Source organism: Felis catus, chromosome B4 (genome assembly GCF_018350175.1).
Source record: "Felis catus isolate Fca126 chromosome B4, F.catus_Fca126_mat1.0, whole genome shotgun sequence".
Classification (NCBI taxonomy): Eukaryota; Metazoa; Chordata; class Mammalia; order Carnivora; family Felidae; genus Felis; species Felis catus.
Genome location: NC_058374.1, coordinates 127,625,859 through 127,642,973, shown reverse-complemented (window position 1 = coordinate 127,642,973; position 17,115 = coordinate 127,625,859). Strand labels below are relative to the sequence as shown.

The 17,115-nt window shown below is 46.9% G+C and overlaps 2 protein-coding genes and 1 long non-coding RNA gene across 4 annotated transcripts in view; 1 reads left to right on the top strand and 2 right to left on the bottom strand.

The window, feature by feature from the left end:
* Positions 1 to 17,115, top strand: part of SYN3 (synapsin III) — a 465,836-nt gene that overhangs the window by 196,438 nt on the left and 252,283 nt on the right. The window lies entirely within an intron of this gene.
* TIMP3 (TIMP metallopeptidase inhibitor 3) overlaps positions 1 to 17,115 on the bottom strand; it is a 59,712-nt gene that overhangs the window by 36,232 nt on the left and 6,365 nt on the right. The gene's annotated exons all lie outside the window — the stretch shown is intronic.
* LOC123386723 lies at positions 848 to 11,034 on the bottom strand. The gene is made up of 2 exons (XR_006601081.1): positions 7,421 to 11,034; positions 848 to 3,867 (listed from the first exon to the last, which is right to left on the bottom strand). It is a non-coding gene; the product is annotated as an uncharacterized LOC123386723 (long non-coding RNA).

The following is a 17,115-nucleotide window of genomic DNA, read 5'->3' as shown; positions in this document are numbered from 1 at the left end:
TTGAATAGCTGCATTATTTTCAATTGCATAGGTACATAGCAGTTTGTTTGACTTTTTCATAAATAACTCTGTGATAAACATCCTTGTGTGTTTGTTTACCTACAGCATACACATATATAAATGTTCGTATACACATACATCCAAAAACACATTATCATAACCATCATACATCTAAGCATACTTTCCTGATCATTTCCTATGGATCTAGAATTTTCAACACTTTTTAAACCTGTCATTTTAATATTAATTGAATCCAAGTCAGCAGACCCTTCCACTCATGAGCCAGGTAGCTACTCTGGAAACACCTAAGTTTCACACTAAGCATAACTGGTGAAGCATTGGGCAGTTTCCTACAACTTACTCCTACCTACCCGCCCCCCACCCCCAACATCCTCCCACCCACAGCCCCTGTTCCTACCCCACCTAGGCCAGCTGGTGATCAAGCCTGAAAGAAATTCTGTTTGCCTGAGTTCCATCCCTTTTCTGCCTTACTGGACCCAGGCTGCTATTTCAGTTTTTACAAGGTCTGAGTAAACATCCCAGGACAGGCAGGACCAAGAGGAGTCCGATCTTTTATGTCATAAAGTCACTAGTCAAAGCCTCCTCCCCAAACAAGGTCTCTTCCTGCCTCTATGTGCCCCTTTCTACTTATAAAAGGTCTCGCTTGTAATGGGCAGTTTTAGTATGCTGTACGGGTAGGGGGCATCCCTTTTCGTCAAAGAGTGAATGCAAACTGCCTTCCCTTCTCTGTGCTTAGTATCAAAGGCATTTGCCTCAGACACTGGTCCTGAAGCAAAAGAATGACATCGAAAGGGGAGGAAACAGATCAGAATGTTTTTTGTAAAAAAAAAAAAAAAAAAAAAAAAAAAAAGCTATGAGAATAACACATTCAACTAATAAAAGTAACTTCTATATGTGTACAGGGAATTTACACCATACATGCACACCTTTAACCAGTCTGAACTCAGTGATTCTGTTTGGCATAACTTAAATATATTTTATTGGAAAAAAAATATATATATATAATACCTATTCTCAGTTTTAAAAGGTCTGGCCAGTTCCTCCCACCCCTGATTTGTAAGTGAGCTCTGCCAGGGATCCTCTGCCTCAGTGGTGGCAGACCCTGTATGGCCAAGGAATTCAGAGACACAACAAGTGATTATCTTAGGTTGGGCCCTTCCCTCCCATTCCTCCAGAAACAACCCAGCCCCTCTATCCGAGGCTGAATGGTGATTTCGTGCAAATGCTGAAGGAAGAGCTGGCTCAGATGGAATTATTGAAAGATAGCACTGTATTTTAGAGGGATTGAAGGGCTCTCAGACTTCCTAAATGTAGCTTTTTGCCTATGTGGTGACTTCCTAAGGCATCTCTCCGTTACCTCTACATCCATAGGTGCCAGAAGACTTTCCCCTACCATCACCTTGCACACAGGACACCAATTTCCTAGGTATGGAGATGGGAGCTCTGATGAGATCCCACGGACAACGGAGGATTTCATTATTTCTTTTCCCTCTGAGTGGACCATTCACTCCCTGCCCCTGAAAGCCTAGCAAGTCTCTTCTGGCCTCAGCCGGTCACCAGGCTGCATGTCCAGAGCCCAGCCCTTATGGCCCAAGTTTCTCTTGGTGATGCTTCTCCTTCCCTCCAACTCTTCCTCCTGCTGGTGGTCGCTCAGCCGGCCCCAGACCCCACCCTGCCACGCTTGGCCAGCTCTGTGCCAGCCCATGGCACCCTTGCTGTTTCTGGACTGGGACAGGGAGGGTCCACTGCATCCTGGTTTCTCAGAGGTTGACACTCTGGCAAACCCCCAGGTGCAGATCTGGCGCATCTATTGAGAAGAGAAGTAGAGGAAACCCACCCTGCCCACAGCCCACAATGGGAACACCCCCTTCCCACATCCCCTTTGGCGAGTGCCAGCAGCCCTGCTCCCACCACCACTGCAGGTCACCCAGAGACATGGGGAAATCCAGCACAGGTCCCCGAAAGCAGGACAGATGAGCGGTAGGGGCTTCCAGGGAACCCATGAGGACAGAGTGGCCCCCACCCCCAGGAGCCAAAGGTGAGCACCCAGGAAAGGGGCAGGCTGCTACTGGCTTCCCACAGCAGTACTCTAGACCCAGTCGAGGGGGATCAGCTGAGTCCTTACTTTCCCACCATTGTTTTTTTTTTTTATCTCATTATAAAAATAATGTGTCACCATTGTGAAATTTCATTTTCCTGAAAATAATGGTCAGAATTAAAACCACCCCAGATCCCACAACTGAGAGGTAATGAGGGCTGATATTTCGTATATAGACATTCAGACTTTCTTGTATACATCTGTACTCATATTCATACCTTTTTTTAACTGTCTTCTGTTACCCAAAACTGTCTTCTATTACCCAGCAGCATGGAAATATTCCCACATAAATATTTAGGGACTACTTCAAGCTATTTTATGGCTACCCAGTTGTCCACTGTATGAAGGCACCATAATTTAAGCACATTGATAGACATTGAGATTAATCCTTTGTGTGTGTGCAGGATGAACAATGCAGCCATGGACCCCATTGCTTTATTAGTCCTTTGGACTTAATCTCTAGAAATGAGACTGCAGGTTAAAGGGTATGCACAATTCTGAGATTCTTGATTCTCAAGGCCACATTTTCCACCAAAGAGGCTATACCAGTTGCTTTTCTCATCAGTAGCGTGAAGGTGAGAGACCAAACTCTATGAGGGTAGACAGTACAAGTGCCTGGATTCCCCACACCACTGTGCCCAGTCCGGGGACCCTATCCAGAAATCCCTAAAGACATCAGCACACGAAACAAACTAGATGCTGGCAGTCAAGGAAAGGACAGGCAGGAGGGGCTCCAAAGTGCTGGGGGGCCACATGAGGCTCCAATTTTCTCCCCAAAGTGTCCCTCCATTGGGTGGGGCATAGAGTGACAAGAGGGACTCCATGGGGCAGTGAGATACCTGGCTCAGAACTGTGATCACCGGAAGCTGCCTCCCACTCCTCAATCAGCCCTGTGACCCCTGGGAAGGGCCTCACCTCTCTGGGCCTCTGTTTCTCCATCTGATCTGTCTGACATTCTTAACTCTTTGATCTCAGAACTAGCTTTAAGACTAGAGCAGAGGTCTCCACCCCATTTTCTCTCCATTCACCAAGTCATTTGCCTTTCTTTGATCTCTTCATTATACCCATTTATATAAACTGCCTCCATGAAGAGCCACACCAACGTTTTTTGGCTTCAGTTTTTATTAGCATAGCACTGATGACATCTCAGTGGTTTGCAGGAGAGAGAGAGCAGCTCTTCATTGAAAAGTAAAGAACATGCTTTTCAAATTCAGCTTTAGCTCAGCATTTGCTGAGAGCCCAGGTACCGCTGATGGGGCTCACCCATCTTCCCGTCGGCCCTGCATTGTAAATGGGGTTCTTCCCCTTTGCAGTTGGGAAAACCAAGACTCAGAATTTACATTGTGATTAAACTTATCCCATGAGTAAAAGGCAGAGCTGAGATTCAACCTCAAGTCTATTTGACTTCAACTTCCATCTCTTTCTAACGCTTTCCACTGTCTGTCCAACCAGCCCTACGGAAGGTTTCTTCATGCTCAGAAATATGAAATTCTCTAGTGTAGGGCTGAAAGCTGGAAAAGCGTGAAGTCACCTGGATTTCTCAGATTGGTCATGCTTGGCTCAGGACCTCCAAGCCAATTAACGTGTCTCTCCTTTCCTTTTATCATCCATAAAATGAGCAGTGAGAGAATTAATTAGCAGTGTCTGGCAAAACCTGTTCAGCCTCTTAAACCTTCATGTAGTACTTCTCATCCAGCAAGTAAGCAGGAAGCCTCCTTTCCTCCTTCCAAGAACCAGCATCTACAGCCCTGGATTACAAATAGGTGTTACAGCCCTGGATTACAAATAGGTGTGAGCAAGCTTCTGTGATTTCTACCCCAGAACAGAACCCAAACCCCAAAATCCATTCCTACCCTGGTCCCAGGTGCCTCCTGACACCTGGAGGTAGCCAGGTCCTGGTGATGCCAGGACTTGAACTCTCTGGGGACTGTTTTCATCTCTAAGCAAGCCTGTTCGAATGAAATAAGAGTCAGGAAATCTCAGGCTGACTCTGAAGACCATCTCTTATCCTAAAAGTAAATGGGGTGGATTAAAAAAAAGTCAACAAGCTAGATGCCCATTGGTCCCTTATGCCAGGCCTTGTCCCCGAGCTCAGCTTTCTCCGGCCACCAGGTAGTGCCAGGGTCTGCAGTGGATGGGGCTTACAGGCAGAGCAGACACGTGTGTGTGTGTGTGTGTGTGTGTGTGTGTGTGTGTGTGTGTATGTGCGCGCGCGCGCGCACACACACACGCACACACACACACAATGGAGAAAGAAAGGAAGACTGGGGAATGACATGTGGTCATGCTCAGAAGGAATGAGGATGACCTTGGGCATAGAGCCAGCCTCAGAGAGGGCCTGGCCAGGAAAGAGGTCTGATTCATTGCCCTTGTTAAGCCAGGAGCAACACGTACCCTGTACCTCATGTGAGTGAAGAAAAGGCACCCCTCTAGGTGTGAGCAGCCTGCACGCCACACCACCCCCAAAAAATACCTCTAAGGTCCAGTGCTCTTGGGATCCAGAAAAAAAAAATAAGTTTATGGTTTCTAAGGAAGCCACATGGTCAGATGGGTACCACAGAAAACCACTGTGGCGTGGTTGCAAGAACTCTCCATGGGCCTGTGGGCAGAAGAGAAAGTTGGGCAATGAGTGGGCTACAAGAGAGTTGATACACTGGCTGCTCCAGAAACCCCTTTTTTTGTTTGTTTTCTGAAAACAAAAGACGTGGTGGGAAATGGGGGCCCTTGAGCATGCATCCTGCATGTCTTCAGTTGTCCAACCTGGAGCTGCGGGGAAGGGAGGGCAGAGCCACAGCAAAGAGGAAACAGGCCAAGCTGCAGCCTTGGGATGGGTCATTGGCCTATTCACCTGTGTGACCCTAGTACCTCTCCCTGTGCCTGGTATATAGTAGATACTCAATAAATCTTTGCTCAAGGAATGGGTGTGCCCAGAGCAAATGTTTTCATGGGACCTTTACACAGTCAGGGAAACCATGTGCCCAGCAGGGCAGGAGGCAGCCAGATTGGAAGATGATGGTGATGGAGGCCCCGTGCCTGGTGTTCATAATGAATGACGTGGCTGATGGTTGAGGAAGAAAGTAGAAATTGGGACACAGATTTCTGCGTGTTTGGCCTCCCACATGGGGCCAGGCTGGGCTTGGGAAGGAGGCGACAGGTCCTGCCAACATGGCACCCAGCCCTCTGAGTATCCTGAGATGCCTTCTCTTTAAGCCTCTCCAAGCCCTGTGGCCCCGGCATCTACAGCCTACAGACAGACAGCTCCTTGCAGGCGTAACCCAGCACCGGCCCAAGGGAGGTCAAGCCTCCTCAAGCCAACACAGATTATTTCCTCTTTCACTACCTCACTCATGAGTGGAAAAAACAAGAAAACAAAATTCCCCGGAGCAACCTGAAACCTTGTGACCCTCTGGCTAAGTGGCAGGACCCGGCTCCACCTTCGTCCCCTCCACTTTCCTCTGGCACACCTATGCTTAAGCCCAGAGGCCAGCCTTGGAGGTTATTTATAACTGTGTCAGAGGAGAAGGAGGCAGGAAATAGGAAATTATGAAGGAGGGGGAGAGGAGGAGTGGCAGGGGCCAAGTGACCCTGCTGGCTTGGATCCTCTACCCGCCTGGCCTGTGGCGTCATGGCCCCATGACAGGGATTTTCCCCACACTCCCCTGGCCCTACCTGCTTCTCTCTGGCCAGACACTTCCCTCTCTCCAGGCCCAGGTGGAAGCAGTTTCGTCCTGAGGCTTCTCTGTCTGGCCACAGCCCCATGGGCTTTTCCAACTAGAGTTAAGGATGCAGGGGCTGGGGGGTCAGTCAGGAGACCCAGAGCTGGGCGTGGGTTAGGCAAACACCCAGCCTTTTGCCTCCTCCAGCCCCACCCTGCTCTTTCCTTCCCTCTCTTGTTTAAATACCTTGAAAGCTAGAGTCTGAATGAATGGTCAAGGCTCAGGACCCAAGACTTCTCATTAACTGCATCAAGGGGCCTCAAAGTGGAGGTGACTCACCCAGAATCACACAGCCAGAGGGAGCAGAGCCAGGCCTGGGGCCCTATTCCTTGGGGGCACCAACCCCTTTTTCTATATCCCTATGCTAGCCCCCAGGACCCCTAGCCAAGACTCTTCTGGCACAAATGTGAACATACTCGATGTGCTGCATAGGCTGGGAGTGTCCATACTTGGTTAGCCCAGAGCCATGAACTAGGAGATGGAATCCCAGTTGGGGGACTCAGATCCTGTGTGGACTGAGGCAAAATATTCAACAATGAGTTCATGCACCAAAACATTCCAAGCAACTGTTGAATTTGCGGTGCCACTAACTTTCAGACAATTTTGGATTAAGTTAGGTTATTCTTGTTATGTTTTGTTTCTTACTTTGTTACTTTAACACATCATCATCGACTTAGTGATTTTCGAAGACAAGTGTTCTGAACTGGGTGGATGGGAGATGATTATAGATGGCCTTCAGGAAGGTGTCAGAAACCCTAGAAGTTTGTATGTATAGCTTTAATCAGATTCTCAGAGATGCTCCCATCCATAAGCTGATTAAAATGCCCATCTAAGAGGGGTGCCTGCGTGGCTCAGTTGGTTAAGCATCCAACTTCAGCTCAGGTCATGATCTCACGGTTCGTGGGTTCAAGCCTCACATCAGCTCAGAGCCCGTAGCCTGCTTCGGATTCTATGTCTCCCTCTCTCTCTGCCCCTCCCCCATCCACACTCTGTCTCTCTCTGTCTCTCAAAAATGAATAAACATTAAAAAAAAATTAAAATGTCCATCTAAGAGAAGCATAGGCCAAGGAAGTGAGAACTCAGGCTAAGACCAGGGGGGCAGGAACCAAGGATAGGGACACATTGTATAGCCCCTCAGCTGCCTGTTACCTTCTCTCCACAGTACTTTTCCCCTGGACTTTCAAGTCATAAATACCTCACATTCACACCAGCTACAGTTACCTGCCATAAAACCCCTAATGGTATAAACAAAATATCAGGATTTAAAAATCTGTAGCATGCCCAGAACTGAGCCAAGTAAGATTGTAACACAAGTCACGGACTGAAGATCGATCCTTAAATCTGGCCAATGTTTGGCCTTGAAGGTCACTCCTCCCTTCCTCCTCCTTCTTCCAGCACCTGTAAAGGGCCCACTCACTGATGCAGCCATTCTGTTTGGCATCCCCAGATGAGCCACTTCCCTGTGCAATGCAAACAGTCTCACTTTCTGGAGACTTCCCCCCTCAGCAATCACAGTCCAGGCAAGTGGGCAAAAGTAGTTTTCAGTGGGCAAAAGTAGTTTCAAGTGGGCAAAAGTAGTCCTCACCTGGGCAGGGTCTCACCAGTGGGGCTTAGAGATGTTTCTGGCAAAAATTGGTCCCTTGATCAGGGAAGCACTGGATGAAACAGAACTAAACAGGTTGCCGCACAGCAGGACTTCACGGAGCCTTTACTATGCTAATGGTCATTGTGCATCTCCAAAAGGGAGATACAATAAACAGCTTTCCTAAATGCGTTGGCTGAAAGAACATCTCTCAGGGCTGGTGTTCAGAAGATCACACCCTGGGAAACACTGCTGTAGGCTTTCCCACAGTACACGGAAACCTTCCTTGCCCCTAACCTCACAGCTCATCTGATAAATTACCAGAGGTGGCGTTGCTGAATTTCTGCCAGGAAGGCAACCTCAATTCTTCTGAGCCAGACAAAGAGGTAGCCAGCCTTCAGGAAGGACCTAGGAACTCGGTATCAGAGAATGGGTAACAGTCTGATGACAAATTTGGAGGTTCATGTCTTGAGGCTCCAAAGAACTAGAATCTGCAAAGTGTTCCAGAGAACACTAAAGTCGTGATGATAGAACAAAAGGAAGGAATTCACATCTTTCTAGCCTGGTGGGACAGCAGGCAACCAGCAAAGTGAATTTGTCTTTCTCTGACATTCTCACTGTCTGTTGTTTTTCTGGCCCAAAATAAAAGACATTGGCCTCAAGACAGCAAAAGTAGACAAGTAAAAGTAACATAGGTCTCCAGCCTGCAGGGAGACCCAAATAACCTAAGTCTGAAGTTCTTTTTTATAGAGCACAGCCTCACTGGCCAAGGCCCCCCCACCATGACCCGTTTTCAGTATTTGTTTATTCCTGTAGTTCACCCGTGTTTATTGAGCACCTACTAGGTGGGATGGCCTGTGGTCAGGAATACCCATCAATTTCCCGGCAGCAAGGCTATTCTTAGTTTTCTGGTGTCTATTTAAAGAGCGCTAATCCTCTCTGCCTCCCCCCCTGCAATTAGACGCATACCATTTTCCAACCTGGTACGCTGACCTCGCCCAACTGGGAAGGCAGAATGGACAAGTGGCCTCATGCACCCTCTTCCCACCCTCATGCCCTGGGCCAGGAATTCGGCCTTTAGGGGCTCAGGCAGGCTGGGAATCAGCCAAGCCAGAGGAAACACGTGCCTGCTTTGGCTGGACCCTCAATCGGTGCTGGAGTCCAGATCCTCCCTGTTCTGGTTCTCACTGGCAGCACAATGAGGCGGAAAGTGCCAGGAATCAAGAGGAGTATGATGCAGGCAGTAAAGCAGGGTGAGAAAGAAAGACTCTGGACCAGGGAACAGATCTCTCTGCTCAAATATCAGCTTTGCCATTGCACAGCTGGCCGACTTTGGGCACAATTTGTAATTGAGAGCTTAGACTCTGGGCTCAAATCCTGCCTCCATCATGTACTGGCTGCATTTTAGGCACGTTACATAGCCCCTCTCAGCCTCTTTCCCCATCTGTAATGTGGAATGACAGTGACCATAATGATGATAATTCCTAATGTGTAGGTTTATAGTAAATAATAGAATTAATGTATATGCATATGAAGTCCTTAGAATAGCTGTCAGTAAATATTAGCTGCTTTAATATTTAATTCCTCTGAGCCCAGATCTCTTTATGTACAAAATAGAAATAAGAGTGCCTTCTCATTGGGTGGTTATGAGAGTTTAAGGAGATAATACATGTAAAAGCTCACGTAATACAAAAGTGATTCAATAAGTGTTAGATATTTTATCAGATACTATTATTTTTATTGTCTTTCCAGCTCTCTTAGGCCAAACTACTCCACCTCTCTGGACCTCAGTTTCCTATTTTGTCAAGTGAGAGAGAGCACTAAATCACATGGCTTCTCCAGTATCAGAGCATAGGGGCCCACTGAACTGGGGGTTCAGGGGTCCCCTGAACTGGGGACCCATGTGGCCTGAAAGTCACTTGCAGCAAAGCACGAAAGTCACTTGCAGCTAAGCAGAGTCAGTAGCCTCAGAGCCTTGATTGGCCCAGTGTACCTCCAGTTCCCCCACATTTCTGTGCATAGCTCATTGGACAACTGGAAGGAGAAGAAAAGATGCCTTGCCTTTGCACGTATTATCTTGACCTGCACCATCCTATTAACACAGTGGCCCTTAACCACAGGTTCAGCACTCGAAATGTGACTAGGCCAAACTTAGATGAGCTATGGGTGTAAACTACGTACTGCATCTCAAAAACTTAAAGATTTTAAAACCTTACTATACTTTTTTAACTGACTACCTGTTGAAATGATAATACTTTTGGTATATTGTGTTAAGATGGCATTAAAATTAATTTCACCTATTTTTTTACTTTTTTTAATGTGGCATCTTAATGAGAAAATTTAAGATTCCATACATGTCCTGTGTTTGTGGCCCTCGATATTATCTCTCCTGGTTGGTACTGGTCTAGCCTTAGCTTCTCTGTCTCCCTACTTATGAGTCGCCTAATAAGAAATTCTTCTCCAAGGGACGCAGAAGGAATTTGAACTATTTGGGGTTAACTTTTTTAAAACAAAATAAAACACAGATGTTGACTATCCAGGTGGGGCATTAAATTTTAAGAGCCTCCAGGAATCTCCTCGCTTAAAGGGGCCCTGAATAAATATTAAATCCGCCAAGCCACCAAAGCATCCCAAGATGTTAGCAGACTTATGAGCACCTGAGGTCTGACATCTGGACTCTGGCTGCCCAACCCATCTCTTGTCTTCTCTGTTGGAAAAGGATGGGCAACAGCTTTGGTTTCCTTTTAAAAGACAGTCGCCACTGTTGAACACGCTTAGCGGTGTAGGACAGCTTTTTCTTACGGAGCCGGTCAGCGCTTAACATGTGAAACCGATTTCTCTTATCTCTGTCTCTCTGTGATACACCCACAGAGCTGGGTGCACTATTGCCTGGGAAGGCTGGAATGGTATCTTCTTCAGATGTCCTCATTCATTCAAGATACTCTTATCTCATGCCTACTACACATCAGGCAATGAGCTGGTAAGACATGACTCTCTGTACTCCAGCTGGCTCACCATCTAGGAGGGAGGCACCAAGTAGTAATAATCTGATGGTTGACATTTATCAAACCCTCACTACATGCCAGGCAATGAGCCAAGCCTGTGACTCCCATTATCTCAATGAATCCTCCCATAACCCTATGAGGTTGAGTACTGTTACAGTGTGGTCCATTTTACAGCTAAGACCAATGAGGCTGAGGATGACTGACTTGCCCCAGACACACAGCGAGCAATCAGTGGAGCCAAGGTTTGAACCAGGCATTCCAGCTCCAAACCTGTGCTTTGAACCTCCTCAGAAGCTGCAGAAAGTGTGATAACAAACATATAAGCAATGTCCTCTGTAAAACAAGAGAACAGGGTACATCATTTTGCCTGAAAACAAATCAGTTGGTCTTATTCACCTAGAGATCCTGCAGTTCAGATTATCTAGACTCAGTGTCACCAACTGGTAACTCACAGGGCTGAACCTGGCCCAAGGACGTTTTGTTTGCCTCACACACACGTGTGTGTTTCTCTTTAATTGTGCCAACATTTAAAAATCAGAAGATTTCACATTAAAATTTGGGGTATCTAGGGGCGCCTGGGTGGCTCAGTCAGTTGAGCGTCTGACTTCGGCTCAGGTCATGATCTCGCAGTCTGTGAGTTCGAGCCCCGCATCAAGCTCTGTGCTGACAGCTTGGAGCCTGGAGCCTGCTTCGGATTCTGTGTCTCCCTCTCTCTCTGCCCCTCCCCTGTTCGTGCTCTGTCTCTCCCTCTGTCAAAAATAAATAAACATTAAAATTTTTTTTTTTAATTTGGGGTATCTAGCTTCTCTCCTAGAAGACTGGCAATCTGGTGATACTAGGCTCAACATTCTGAGAGACTGGAGCACCAGCTGTCCCTTAGAGAAGGCACATGGACACTTCAGCTCACCACAGTTGCCACTGTGCTCTATTGCCTTCCCAACTCCAGTACCAATGATGAACTGCTACTTAACATCACATTTGTCCACTGTTTTTGCTGTGGCTTATAATAAAGAAATATTTTTAGTACCAAAGTGGGAAAACAAGAGACCAGGTAACCCCATGTACATTTTTTTGGTACAAATGAGGCATGTTTCCATATGTTTCCCAGGCAGACATCAAGCTTCTGTGATGGGTGTCTTTAGGCATTAGGGTTTGTGATCTGACCTAGATGAGAGGTAGGAAGACCTAGGCCAAGAGAGAATGAACGAACAAACTGGAACTCACACCTACACTTGCCTGTTTCAGGGCTAGCCTTTTGCCATTGTACTCATTTGCTTAGAAATGTACCCCAAGAGCAATATGGATATTGGGGCTCTCTTGCATCTCTCAGTACTTCTGGTAAACATTTGTAGCAAGAAGCTACAGTCATGGGAACCTGGGGTCTCTGTCTTATTGTTGGGGAGGGGAGTGGACTATGATTGCCCAATAGGGCACATGTTTGATCTGGGTCTTCTTTATTTTTTTTATGTTTATTTATATATTTTGAGAGAGAGTGTGTAAAAGGGGGAAGGGGAGAGAGAGAGGGAGACAGAGGATCCGAAGTGGGGTCTGTTTTGGCAGCAGAGGGCCTGATGTGGGGCTCGAACCCCTGAACTGTGAGATCATGACCTGAGCCAAAGTTGGACACTTAACCAACTGAGCCACCCAGGCGCCCCTTGATCTGGGTCTTCGAAACCCCTTCGTTTTCCATGTAAACCAAGTTCCATCAGATCGCACACATTTGAATCTCAAGTCTTCATCTGAGCCAGGCTTTCCCAAGAGAACTCTTCTCAGCTACAGAGGTTTGAGCTGAGCCATTAGCCACATTTCCTGGAGCTCAGGTAGACTGTGGATCAGGAAGACCTTATTTTGATGTATATTGAATCTAAATCCCACCTCTTTTCTGTCAGCTCCGGTGGTGGTGTTAGTGGGGATCAAAAGAATTTTTACCAAGCTTTCCAACCATCAATGACAGACACCAAAGTGACCTTGATTTTAAATTCCAGCCACCGACTAGGTCTGCAAGGCTGCTATCTGTTTGGCACATCAACTCTTCTCCAACAGGAAGTTTGATGGCCAAATATGTCATCCGATAAAGCATGTCAGCTCATCAGCGGTTTTGTTCAGTTGCAGCCCTCATCCGCTTTTACAACCACAGAGATCCTGGCTCTTATCTTAATAGACCATATTTCTAAAGAAGTTACCTCCTGAAAGGTGTTGTTGATGGATTTAGGTGCCCAATTATTCAGCCAGACTAGAGATCCCCCTCGAAGGGAACTTGACACGTAGTAAGCATTCAGGAAAATACCATTACTAGAAGTATTTGTGGAAGAGGTGCATACATCCCACAGAGAGCCAATCCTGCTATTTTACAGAGAGAAGCCTAAAATCCAGAGATGCTGACATCACCAAGGTGTTTCCAAAATCAGGTGGTGACCCAGATCTAGACCTCAGGTGTCCTGATTCCAGTGCTCACTCCTGTACACTGCACATCTCCCAGCCCCAGGATAGATGGGGGTAGATGGGGGCACAGGATATGCACTCTACATCCAACTTCAGTGTCACTGATCCATTTCCCAGGCCCTCCCATTGGCCACCCCAGCATCTTCTACCTGTGCCTGTCAGAGTCTAGGAGTATAGGACTTGGCCTCCCAATTTCACATGCAGGCTGTGTGGCCAGGTTCTGGAACCACACCAGTTCTGACTATCCACATCTGTTTAATTGGAACAGTGACCCTCACCATCCTGTTTTCCTGGGTGGGGTGTTGTGATCATCAAATAAGATCAGGTGGACTTAAGACTCTAAAGTAGGGAACTTGGTTGTTCCTCTGTTTTGTGGGAGTCAGTATGGTTGAGTGGGAAAACATTAGACTGAGGAATAGGGGCCAAACAACCATGGTTTTGAAACTCAGCTCTCTGTATGTGACCCCAAAAAACATCTCATCTCTCCGAGCCCCATTTTCCATACCAAAATTAAGTGAGAACATGCATTTTGCCATATAATATAACAACACTATAACTAAAAGCCAATATTTATTGAGTTTTTAGTCTGTGCTAAACATTCTCCTTCAATTATTTCACTTATTTACCAACCCAGTGTGGTACTATTATTCCCCCTCATGAGGAAATTGAGGCCAGAGAACTTACCCAAGCTCAGGAAGAGCAGAGCTCACAAGAGCTACTATGTTTCCAAATCTTAAAGGCTATGAGTCTATTCATGGTGATCAAGTCTAGGTCAAAAGGGAATCCCTCCTAACTTCTGAACCACAAGGATCAGCCAAACACTGGTGATCCTTCAAGTCACAAAACCATGTCCTCATGAAGTCTGACTTGGGTTGCCAGGCTCACCTTCCCACGCTTTAATCTGGGGGATTACAGAAGCCCTGAATTTCTGAATGAAACCATCCTTCTCTGCAAGCAACTGGGCTATCTGATGCCTAACACCCCCATTCTGAGACAGATCAAAGATGGGAGGAGAGGAAGAGGGGAGGGAATAATTGTCATGCACTATTTAAGGTCTCTGGTTCCAGAATGGTTCTGGTCTGCTCAGGATTTCCTCTCCCTCCATCCCCCGCCCCGCTGCCCATCCACCCCCTGTCATTCAAGGGTTCTGTTTTTCCACTGGCTGAACTTTACCTTGGGCTTTCTGAGGACAAATCTCACAGCTTTCCTTCGCTTCCCCACCCCCACAAAAAGCCAGGTGGCCACAGGCCTGGGAATACTTAGCGTCTCCCCTCTCTGTGCCGTGAATGCCACTGTTAGGGGATAAGGTTTACATGCACATAAATCAGAACTGGGTGTTGGGCCACATGGACCATTCTTTCTGTGGCAGCCAAACCATCCGGGGCTCACAGATGGCTATAAGTGCATCAGGAGAGTTACTTTAGGTCCCCTTCCCTCCTCCCGACATTAATATTTTAGCCACCGAGCAAAACATCCTCTTAGTTCCACCACGGCTGAGATGGACACCTTGTAACCTCCTGTCAAACACTATTTAATGAGTCCCTTTAGCTAGAATCAATACATACCGGTCTACTCCAGCCTGTCAGAGATTAACATAGGAAAACAGATCCCTGAACCCATGTAACCTCTGAGAGGGTATACAACTCACCCAGGACGTGCTAGTGACCTGCCATCTCTTCCAGCCCACTCCTAGCACTGTGGGTAACCAGGAAGATGGTAAGGGTAGTGAATGCATGGGCCTGCCCACGTGGAGAAGGGATGGTAAAGTGGTGTAAAACTAAAGAACCACTCTCAGAAGAGTGAAGAATAGTGATCTGCTATGGTCCATGAGCTATTTTTAGCACTTCAGTAAGCCAACCCAAATCATACAATAAATCATCCAATAAGAAAGCTTCTCAGGCTTAAGAAGACACCAGGTTTCTTTGCTTTGGGCTGCAATTAGTTTGTGTGTTAGCTAATTATGTCAGAAAAATGACTGGCTAGCATCGGCCATTATAAATATCTTTTAACTGGTTTTTGTGGAAAAATAATTGACACACAAAAATGGGATGGTTAATTTATCCAAACATGGAATCCATGGAGGGAAAGGTAATAAAAATAGTCCTTGGCATTGACAAGGCTGGAATCGCTGGTTCAGTGGAAGGAGCACTGGCAAAGGGATCAGACATAGGGTCTGAGGCTTGGTTTTGTTAGGACCATACGGCAATAAAATCGGGGGCAGCAGGGGAGGACAGAGCTGGCGAGGCTGGCTATGGAAGAAAACCAAAGAGAAGCATCCCGAGGGGAACTCTGGCAGCAGGGAGTCCAAAAACCCATGTGGAGGAAGCTGCAAAAGGAGAAGCTCCAAGGCTAAGGAGTCCTAGCCCTTGGTCTACACCGATTCAGAATACAACTTTTGCATAGACTCCATTTCTTAGAGGTATGATCTTGGACAAGCAATTTCATGCCTCTAGCATCAGATCGCTCCCCAGGCAGCTGGGATGGGTGGTATCCACCTCACAGGATGACTGATACACACGCAAGGATTTTGGTGCAGTGCCTGGAGCATAATACATACCTCTCAGGGAAAGGTAGTTGTCATTTTTGGTGATCCTCTTCTGAAGTGACATTTAGAGCCTCCAAGCTTTTTTTCCTCTGGAAGCATGATGGAGCACCATGGTCAGAAGATGGGACTGGACTTAGCAAGTAGTACAGACAGCCCAACAGGTCCTTCCCCTCTCAGAGGGGTTAGATGTGTCCCTCTGGGTGGTACACAGCCCTTGGGTCTCTCCCAGCTCAAGAATGACTCACTCTGGGAATTTCCCATGCAGCTTTGGAGAATTTGATTTTTACTAAAGATGGTGTTTTCAGCATGTTCACAATTTGGGCAAGGTGTGACTATTTTGCACCAGTGCTAGGGAGTGGGCAGGGAAATGGGACCAAATGAGACCTCAAGAACGGGAAGTTATTGGGGCGCCTGGGTGGCGCAGTCGGTTAAGCGTCCGACTTCAGCCAGGTCACGATCTCGCGGTCCGTGAGTTCGAGCCCCATGTCGGGCTCTGGGCTGATGGCTCAGAGCCTGGAGCCTGTTTCCGATTCTGTGTCTCCCTCTCTCTCTGCCCCTCCCCCGTTCATGCTCTGTCTCTCTCTGTCCCAAAAATAAAAATAAAACGTTGAAAAAAAAAATTTTTTTTTAAAAATAAAAAAAAAAAAAAAAGAACGGGAAGTTATTGAAGGTGTTCAAAGCTGAGGGGACAGCATGGGGCAAGACCCAGACAGAATCTGAACAGCAGGAGCTAGAAGGGTGTGGTGAGAGGGTGACAAAGAGGGAGGCAGGGGTAAGACTGGCCCTCTTTGGAAACATTTATGACACTTCATCCCAAGAGTTCAATGAAGGGTTTTAAGCAAGACAGTGAAACTGTCTCTTAAATCAGCACTTCAAGCTCCCATACTGACCCCAACATGTTTCTTGACTAGAACCCACCATGCTTGCCTCTCCGCAGTCCATCCATTCCCAGCCACGCACCATCCAAATGCACCAGCAAGGGCAGTAGGGCGACACAAAGGGAGGAGTTCTCTCACTGTCACCATGAGTCTGGCCAGGGCCAGGCAATGAGGGGACATCTTTGAGGCAGCACGTGTCTTCAACATACAGCCACATGTGTCTAGACCTGAGCTCATGACAAACCCCAAAGCCAAGCAACTGAATGTGATGAAAGGCCCCTTGCTTACTATGAAACCAAAAAAATAAAACCATCTTCAACTGAATGACTCCCAAGCTGCAACAAGTCAAGAGCCATGGCTTTTGGGGGCACTTAAGCCCTTCTCTCCCTATAAAAATGCTCCCATCAATTTGGTCCAAGTGGCCCTAGTTTCGCTCCCTTTCAGAGGGACAAAAGGATAAGTAAAAAGGAAAACCTCAATCACTAAAAATGATAAACTGTGTTGCCATTTGAGAGAAGCATGAAATCTCTCCAGCACAAAGCTGTAATAGTTCTTCTATCCCTTCGTGTTGCACATCTGAAAAGAACCATGTGAACAAAGCCACTCTGGAGGGCAAACTGGCAGGTGCTGTTAAAATGTAAAATGCACCTACCTATGTCCAAGAATTCCAGTTGCACATCTGCCATGAAGAAATATTTGCACACGTGAACAAGAGAATGAGACAACTATCTATTGCAGTGCTTTTTGTAAACATGAAAAGTTGTTAGAGGGGCGCCTGGGTGGCTCAGTTGGTTAAGCGTCCGACTTTCAGCTCAGGTCATGATCTCC